General features: G+C 36.0%; 1 non-coding gene across 1 annotated transcript; it reads left to right on the top strand.

The window, feature by feature from the left end:
• The first annotated feature begins 1,830 nt into the window (after positions 1 to 1,830).
• Positions 1,831 to 1,968, top strand: LOC130863283 (small nucleolar RNA SNORA76). The gene has a single exon (XR_009055712.1). It is a non-coding gene; the product is annotated as a small nucleolar RNA SNORA76 (small nucleolar RNA).
• The last annotated feature ends 8,349 nt before the right edge of the window (positions 1,969 to 10,317 follow it).

The following is a 10,317-nucleotide window of genomic DNA, read 5'->3' as shown; positions in this document are numbered from 1 at the left end:
TTCTGTGCCTCCTTTTTAAAACAACAACAGCAACAAAAAAAAATTAAATATAACTGCATCTTTTCCTTCCTCCAACCCCTCCTGTGCTTCCCCACTTCCTCTATAATTCCAGGCCTCTTTTCTTTTATCATATAAAAATATATAAATGAATACATACATATATAGCATATAAATTTATGAATACATAAATACAGCATTCTGAATCTGTTTAGTGTTTATCATGTGTATATGACTGTAGGCTTGACCACTTGGTATTGGATAACCCATTAAAGGGCTCATTCTTGAGAGAACTGGATAAGGGACAAGTTCTTCGCTCTTAGTATTATTACACTGGTCTGGAGACACACGAAATTTTACAATACTTTTATGTTCCCTAAGCATGTCCATGGATTTTTAAAATGCAAGAACTTGCTACTAAATACGATTCAAACATTTTTGGAGAGCAAACAATTTGCTTAGGAATGAACATACTTGTACTTCCACTTCATAATTTCCCCACCAAGTTATGTAGTGGAAGTCATGTAGAATGAGGCAGGAGTCAGCTCATCACAGAATTTAACTTTTGAAGTTGGCAAGAAGGAAGATCAGAATAAATAAAATGATTCATTAAAAATGCATTTTTTCCTGCATCTGATCTACAGTGGAAAGAAAAGAAAATGAATTTACATCTACTGTATAGATGTACATTATGGGAGACACTATGGGAAGCAGAAAGACAGCTGATTTGTCTGGAGACATCGTAGACCCGCTTTGATATTCATGCAGAGTCCTCATGCAAGCAAATTAAAAATGAAATTCTCCCAGGAGATTTGGGAAGTTGAAGGATGTAGTGAAATAGAGAGGGGGGAAAATGTTAGGTGGATTGTCTAAGAAGTTAGAGGGGATAAAACCTGATGGCTGGAGTGTAAATTTGTAAAATAGGTTGTAAAAATAATTCATCATTTTCTTTTAATTTAGATATCCTCTTATCCTGAAACCATCAGCTTTCCTACTCTTCGGCAAGCAACCTTACACAGAACCATACGTTTGCCAGGTGACATGTATAAGATTTTCATAGTAATCTTAATCAAAATAAGATAGAAGGAAGCAAACAACTCCATCCACATCAACAGAGATTCATAGATAATTCGTGATGTGCACTCACATGTTGTAACCTCATCCATCAGTGAAAGGCAATGTATTACAAGTATAAGTGCCAATAATATATTGAGACAGAAGCAGTCCTCAGAAAACTGTAGGGAACATGATACAATTTCATATAGTCTACTGAAGAAAGATTGGGAAACAGATTGTTTATAAGTAGCAGTGTGTGAGATCAATTTTTTCAAAAACTATTTTGCAAGACAAAGTTGAGAAAATCATTCTCTTCTGGAAAAAGAAGCAAACAGGACAGCAAGGGAGCTCATGGGAGTGATGAATAGCATTGCGTTATTATGTGAGACACTGAATTCAGAGATATAGATTTTATTTTCTGTATAGAAATATATACCTGCGTGTATAACTTGTGACATTACATAATGAAACCACTCAACATATGTTTCAGTTAAAAAGGAAGAAAAATGATAAAAAGCCTGAGATTGCGCTATGACTGGACATGGATAAATCTATGAGTGAGGCATGAAAAGTGAAAAAATTCAATACTAGGGTGTGCTTATAATTTCAAAGAAAGATGGGACTATATTTTCAAAGGACAAAACCATTTCCCAGAGGTTGGTTACACAACGAACCAGCATATTTAATGGTACCAGCGGAGAGATTAGTATTGGATGATAACATGTCAGTAATGAGTAGTGTCAGAAAGAGAGAATCAAGAGACAGGTGGTTGCTGTAGTTCAGTCTGAAGGGAGAAAGTAGGATTCAGTATTAAGATGCACTGGGTAATAAACTGCTGCACCATAGCAGTTCCTGCTGCATAGCTTGGGCTGTCTGCCCATCACAGGCAGCCCTTTTAACCCCCTAGCTACAAACTAAAAATTGTCCAAGAAAGGACAAAAACAAACAAAATGCTACCTTGTTGTGGAATATTCTTTTTTGCACACTGTGAAGATGCGTCTCGGCCATAACATCTTCTGACTGGTCTAACAAAGAGCTAAATGGCCAATAACTAGGACGAATAGGTTAGCCAGGATTTCTGGGTAGAGGGAAAAGGAGACGAGATGAATCTAAGCACAGGAGAGATGACAGAGAACAGGGAGAGGCAACAGGAGATGGAAGATGGAAGACAGACAAAAAAAAAAAACCCACAAGGCAAAATGGAGATTAATATAAATGGTTAAGTTATAGGAGATAATTGGACAAACCTAAGCTATAGGCTGAGCTTTCATAATCAATATTGTTATTAATTATGTCTTTTACTTATACCAGATCAAACCTGGTGACTCTAAACCTTGACGCAATCAAAGAATCCAATCAAGATTGTGTTTTCAGAGCAAATGAATGAGATACCACTGAAAACAGGTAGCCCAGGTGATCCAGCCTCTCAGAGTGCCTCCATTACAGTTTCCTTAGAGTTCTGCATCCAGAAGAGTTTCAAGTCTGCTGACTGTGATGGTCCAGCCTCACTGACTCTGATAGCCAGGATTGTGGATAAGCCTCACGCTTTCCCATTGCACAGAGACTGGGCAACAAATGTTATGATTAGCTCTCCCAGAACTCGACCATTATCCTAAATTTCTCAGAATCTACTAAAGATGCTGTTGCTCCCATACAAAAGAAAGAAGTCTAGAGAAAATGATGTCCACATTCCCAAGAGATGGGCAGGGAGGCTTTGGCCATTTGACAGATTATGAATGTTTGTTATCATTTAGAAGTGTTGGCTATAAATTTTTGGCCATTGTGAGGCAAATAGCTAAACAAAGGAGATAAGATTCACTTATCTCTTTCTGAAGGGAAGAGAGGGGTGTAGTATAGAAATGATAAAATAAATGTGTGGGTTGTTGAGTCTGCTTTTGAACAAAGACTAGTCTCAAATATTTTACATTTGTATGAATTTTTGTATACTGATACAAATTTAAGGTTATGTTTGCTATTGTGCAAATATGTTACTATTCTTGTTTAAGGTATTGTGCCTATGCAGCCCATTTGAAAAGGTAATGTAAAGTTTTAGTCCTTAAAGGATATTTAGGATAATAAAAAAATAAATCCAGCACAGTTTCAATTCTGAATATTTCTTCTACAGATTCTCTTCCACAGAAATTATAGAGAAAATAGGTGATATAGCATTCTGTTGAGATATGTAGTTCCTAACATACTTTACATGGTGAATTGCTACTAAACAACAAATTGCTAACTAATGCTCTATAAAAATACATTGATATAAATCAAAGACACTGTGAAAATGTGTCTTTGCCATGGTGCCTTCTGATAGGTTTAATCAAAAGCTGAATGGCCAATAGACAGGCAGGAAGAGGTTAGGTAGAACTTCTAGACAGAGAGAGAAGGAGAGAAGATGAATCTAGTCACGGGAGAGATGCCACAGAACACAAGAAGGGAACAGGAAGTGAGAGATGAAAGAGGGGTAAAAATGATGAGGAAAAAAATGTAGATTAATATGAATAGATTAAGAACTAGTTATAAGAGCTAGTTGGAAAATTCTATGTTGTAGACTGAGCTTTCATAATTAATAATAAGTCCCCATGTCTTTTTTTTTTTTTGTGAATTGGCAGTCCAAAGAGAAATTCTTCTATATGATCTTAAACTTCCATGAGATAAAACAGAAAAAAAGAAGAAAATATCACTTTTATTTTATTAATGGCCAAAACCCATCAAAAATAAAACACTGAGGCACTTTGAAGGAAAAGGGGGACAAGAAAAACTACATAAAACCCATACATGTGCGTCTGAGGCTGAGTGGCATCAAATTCTCTATTGATTTGTTGATCCCTTAAAATTCTTCACGTCAGTGCTATAATGAGCTTTGAGTTGTATCGATAATTTTTGTTTTATCTCCCCAAACAGAATCCTTCTCTTAATAACTTAGCCATTATCACTAGAAAAAAATACAAGAACTAGAATTCAATTATGTCTAGTTCCTTAGAAATGTCACAGCCCACGGGCAAGTCTTTGCAGTTACTTCTATTGATTTAAAGACACTTTTGTTTATCAATTTCTCAGAACATCTTGCAAGCTGTCTACATGGGTCTCACTACCTTACCAATAGCTTAGTTTCAGGTAACTTTTAATATTACATGCTTTGCTTTCTTTAAAACTGTGTTTTAAATCCAGCACAGTTTCAATTCTGAATATTTCTTCTACAGATTCTCTTCCACAGAAATTGTAGAGAAAATAGGTGACACAGCATTCTGTTGAGATACGTAGTTCCTAACGTACTTTACATGGTGAATTGATACTAAACAACAAATTGCTAACTAATGCTCTATAAAAATGCATTGATATAAATCATTTTCCATTCTGCCCTATTAAAATAATGCTGGCTTCTGGGGTGCCCTGTCTCTGCACATAACTTTAATGCTTTATTTCTTGGACGATTGCCTCCATATATCTTGATAATGCCATGCACTTGTGTGGTTTGTGAAGAGAGTTCCTGCTGATCATAATGACAGATGTTCTTCTCTTACCTTTTGGGAATTTAAAATACAACATATAAATGGTTAAGTATATTTCTTCTGTGGTTGAGTGAGTATGAATCTTCCTTAAGAATCTATAAAATGTGAGGCTCTGAAAAAAGTGCTTAGAGACAAGTGTCCCAAGGCCTCAGAGGCAATTGTCTGCATGATAGAAAAATATGTGAATCTAATCTGGCTTAAGGAAAAGTTTTCAAACAGCTAATACTATCAAAAGAAAGATGACAGTGTCAGGAGTGACATCATACCATAATACAACACATTACACCACATCTTTATATTTACAAAATAATGCCACTCTATTCATAAAAGAATTTCAACAGTGACTTTGTTTAATGGATGCTGAGAAAACAAAAGTTTTCATTTGATATAAAACACTCTTGTGCCAGTGAATAAAAATACAAAAGTTCTTTGTGACCTTTTTATTGACATGAGATACTTACTGTAAGTGCATTTAGTCAATATTCTCAACAACAGGTCATGTGCTTTATAAAGACATAGTAGAATTATGAGCAATGCTAATCTGAGCACTGGAATAATCACTGATAATAACATTTCTTTGTCTAGAGGGCAAGATTAATGTGATGTATAAAGGCAACATTTAGTTACTTAACTTGTTTGTTCAGTTTGAGCATTGTAAGTGGCTCACAAGCCTTCCCCCCCACTACATTTTCAACTTGGATGACAGTTTAACTGATAATCAAACTCTACATCTGTCCTTTCATGGCATTCAAGTAATAGAAATCAACACAAAACAACTTAAATAACAGCATAGGAAAATTAGCGGGGCTTTGTGATTACTTATGTGGAAAATCTAACTCTTGTTTGGAGCATAAAGATGTAGGGGATGTTGTTTTCTTGAAGTTAAACCAAAACCTTCTATCTTGATTGTAGAGGTAAGATAACAATACTGCCTAAGCCTTTCCCAAATGCAGAGGTAGGGAGAAGTTTCACTCCTCGCATGAAAAATCATTTCCATCAAAAATGTACTCCAAGTTCATCAATGGGTCTGTGGCAAATAGGCCACTTCTTTGGCAATCATCTGTTTCTTACCTAAGTATAAACCTTCCTCCTATTGCTCACCTGCTTTGGAGCAGCTCATGAATTTGCTCACACTGCATCATCTCCTTTCACCATCATTGCTCAGGTATTTTGGGTGGGGAGAACAATGGTCTCCTTGCTCTCTGTATTTTTTTAAATGTAACCTTGCCTGTTGTTCCTTCTTTCTCCACAGGCTAAGATTTTCACATTTTTTATTATATAAATGATCCTCTCTTTATGATAGTTCACTTCTTGATATTCTAATTCTGCAGTAGTGTAAAAAGCATACATACTTTAGAGGCTGAGCTTTCAAGCTCTGAATGTAGAGGGAGGCACTCTGACACACTCTTTCAATACTCGGGGATAGGGTCAGCACAATTCCAGTCAGTCTCGGATCTAAAGTAGAAGCATTCTGCATTGTACTCGTGCCTAAGCTTCTATGCTGAGTAAGGGAAAGGGGTATGGTAGGGCTTAGAAATAGCCTCATTCTAAGACCAGAAACACCTTCCCTTTCAACCATTAATACAGTGCTAGGATGCTTCTTATAACAGTGAAAAACACCTAGAACAGACACCACTACTTTCTCTCCCTTCTAATCACTCATACTTGCTACTTATGACTCCTAGCCTAGAGCTGTTCACAGTAGACCAATGACATCAGGTAACTGCTCCTACTGATGCCAGTTTGTTCCCCCAAATCTTTTCTCCTACTTAATCCTTCAGCTCAAAATCAGAAACCTTCTTATCCACATCTTCTTCTATTATCACTGGGGAACTCAATGTTTAGGAAATGATCCTCTTTCACCCATACCTGTATATTCTTTATTAAAAAGTCTCCTTGATCTCATGATTTATTGTTTGATTCTATTCTCTTTGTACTTGATGGATTGGCTATTTTATATCTGATCACCAATAAGAATAGTTGCCTGAAGATAAAATTTATGAAAGTAATCTCTGTGCTTATTCTATTCTTTTACTAGTATGAGCCCTCTACTTCAAATATTGCTTGCAGGCCCCCTCTTCATGTTGCACACACTGCAAAAAACCCTCACAGCTGTGGCCGTTCTTCAAATATTATCTTTTCATTTCAACAGAACCCTCAGTCTTCTTCCTAACATCCTTCCATGTATAACTACCAATTCCCAATCACATTTTAATATTCATATATGGGATTTCCAATTTCATATTAGCATTCAAAGATCACATGCAGGGAGGACTGTCTGGGGAGAAGGGAGGCAGCCAGAATGGTATATGGAGATGGAGGATAGGAATGGAGAAGGACAGTGAATGAGAACTATAAATCCATTATCAAGATGGATCACTTAAAATGTTAATAAAAATGGGGTCATCGGGGAAGGCAGCACTGAGAAGGGATTTGGATAAAGGCATGAGGAGGTGAGAGAGTGAAAACGCTGAGAATGAGAATCTCAGCCATTCAACATCTGCTATTTATATGTATATTTCATTTTTCTTTAATTTTCTCCATGCTATCCCTCAATAACCCTCTCTTCTAAAGCGCTACCCTTCTGTATTAGCCTTCATTCCCTACAGGTGTGAAGACTTCCTTTGTTAAACAGGTAATGCTTGAACATACCAGAGAGATGAGAAGTAGCCAAGCTAGGGAAGAAAATTGCATTTATAGTAAAAAGCAATTTTAAAGGCTGTGTTTCTGGAAATAACCTTATATGCTAAAGAAAGGGATATATAACTGGAGCATTAGGAGAAAGATGGAAACGGTAGGTAAGATTGGAAAGGTGGGCATCTTCCAGCTCCCTTTGGGAAATTTTCTTTTGACTTAAATAAGGAGTTTTCAGCATTTGTAATATTGCTATTTCAGACCTGATAAGACTTAATTGTGGGACCACCCTGTCAATTATAGGTTGTTCAGTCACATAGATAGCCTCTGCAAGATGTCAATGATACTCATCCCTGGCCCCATGAACCATTTAAAATATTTTAAATCATTGCTTTATCTCTCCTTTGAGTTAAAAACAAAAATATAAGCAACAAACAAAGAGACAAAACTTCTGAGAAATTTATTGGAATATTTCAAACAAGGGGACTACATCAGTTGTGTTTACAAGTTACCAGTTTTGCCTTTTTTTATTTTTTTTGAAGAATGAATCATTAAAATCAAAATTAGTGTCAAATAGAAAAAGAGGTCACACCTGTTCTTTAACTGTGGTGTGATGGGTTACAAACCAGTATACTTTGTATGATGGTGGACCGTTCAAATTGTGCTTGAAGTTACTAAAAATTCACTGAGATGTGTATAAGTTATCAGTAAAAATGTCCGGAAGAAGTTGCGTGGAAGGCATGAGCTTAGGGGAGATTTTAAGATTAAGCTAATTAAGTCACAAAACGTAAGGTATCAGAAGTTGTGTTGTCAATAGAATCAGTGAGCAAGGAGCCTTTTGTTTCTTCCAAGTTAAGTACTCTGAAAATTTAGACACATGACCTTACACCAAACTTAACTCAAAATGAACCAAGTAACTGTGTATAAAAACTTTAAATATAAGGCTCTTGAATATACTTCTCTGTGACCTTGTTAATCAATGGCTTCTTTGGTATTAGAAAAACAGTGACAAAGCCAAACAAAAATACATAAATTTTAATGCTTGGAATACTTATTTAAAGTGCTTCAAAGAGTGCTAAGACAAGACAAGACCATACAGTGTATTGGAGAACCCAATAGCAAGCTGTAGCATATGATTAAAGTTTAGACTATAAAAAAATAAAATGAGCCGGGCGGTGGTGGCGTACGCCTTTAATCCCAGCACTCGGGAGGCAGAGGCAGGAGGATCTCTGTGAGTTCGAGGCCAGCCTGGTCTACAAGAGCTAGTTTCAGGACAGGCACCAAAAACTACAGAGAAACCCTGTCTCGAAAATCCAAAAAAAAAAAAATTAAAATAAAATAAAATGATTGGTATAGAGAAATAAAATGAGAGACCCAATTAAAATTAGGCATCAGATTTTAAAATGTCTTTTCACCAAAGATGTTATAAAAGTTGCCAGTAAGCAATAAAATTCTAAAGCTCACCATTATTAGTCACTAGAGAAATTCAAAGCGAGACCTTTGTGAGATGCTACTTCATACCCACTAAGAAAACAGCAAAACATAGATGAACAGTAGCAAGCATTGATAAGGATGTAGGAAGAATGTGTCCTGAACATCAAGTATTGTTGATGTGGACGTGGAATCTGACAATGCCTTTGAAAAATAGCTTGGGATTTTCTGAAGCAATTGTGGATAGGATAATACCATCTACCAATTGTACTTCTAAATACATAGCTAAGATAACTGAAAATACACTTTCATGCAAAGATATAAAAAATATGAACAACATAGATTATGTATAATACTCAGTAAAAAGAAATAAGTAAATACCCACCACATGTAGACAGATAAAAAATGTTTACCCAGATCATCTAATTTTATTCAGAAATCAAATAGAAAGTCATGCTGTTTCATGCTAAAAGAATAGAAGGACCTAAAAATACTGCTAAACAAAAATAATGCTTTATCTCAAAGCCCACATTTGATGTATTTTTATGAAATGTTGAGAATACATAAACTCAAAGAGTGAATTAGTAGATGCCAAAAAGCAAGGAGGACAACAGAGGGAAAATGTCACTAGTGCATAATACATTTATTTTAGGAGGCAATAAAATGCTCTGCAATTAGATAGTGGTGATACTTATACAGGCTTTGTAAATATGATTCAATGAACTGTGTACTTTACAGGGTTTGTCATATGTGATCAATAAAATAGAAGTATTCATGAAGCTCCGGTAAGGCTCTTTGCCTAATGCCCACTCCCGGTTAATGAAAGAGTTATGTAGCAGCGAGAGGGGCTTTTGAACATTAGGTCGATTACAGCACAAGATCAAGTGAAACATAGTGACTCCCTATGTGGCCACAATGAACTCCTAATCACTGATCCTAACATATTTAAATACAGTCATGGACAGAGAAGATTCTGATTTGCCTTTCTCAGAGATGTACTGTGGGAGACAGGACAGTGTCCTCTCCAAAGATGGACTAAAGAGAAATCTAGAGGAGCTGTCTGGAAGGTACTGGTTTTCATGTGCACGGCCACCTGCTCACCATAACCCAGTTCTTTCACATGAATGTGAGCCAAGGAAAACTGAGTTGTTTGTACACAAGGAAAACATATTCATGAGGATAATGAATTTTGTGGACCTGAAACTTTTGAAGAAGACGGGAGGGGTCTGTAGTTTATTATGCATCTGTGGTTGCCCCTGGAATCTTTTCAAATCAGCCAGTGGCCAGGCAGAATTTGTCTCTCAGGAGTCTTCTTAATCTAACAACACAAGATCATAGCTGCCACAAAAGCAGTTTAATAGAAACAGAAATCCCCCCTTGAAATGGATGAGTTGTAGTATTCAAAGATAAAACTTCATCATGTCTAGCTACTATAAACTTAAATAGCTCTCATTCCACCGAGTCTATCATTTCTCTGACATTTACTGTCTTCAATATGGAAGCTTTTATTATTTTGTTTTGTTTTTGTAATGAAAACAACTGTACTATATAAATGTTTTGGTTTGGATATAGTAGCAAAATTAAAAGACATGATGCCTGAAAATTTCCCCAGAATGTTTAGCCATGCACTTATATACCAAACATACTATTTGATTAGTATAAAAAGGAGCAAATAAAAATTGCTACA

This window comes from Chionomys nivalis, chromosome 20, assembly GCF_950005125.1.
Source record: "Chionomys nivalis chromosome 20, mChiNiv1.1, whole genome shotgun sequence".
Classification (NCBI taxonomy): Eukaryota; Metazoa; Chordata; class Mammalia; order Rodentia; family Cricetidae; genus Chionomys; species Chionomys nivalis.
Note: the sequence above shows the minus strand (reverse complement) of the source record. Positions and strands in the feature narration are given on the sequence as shown.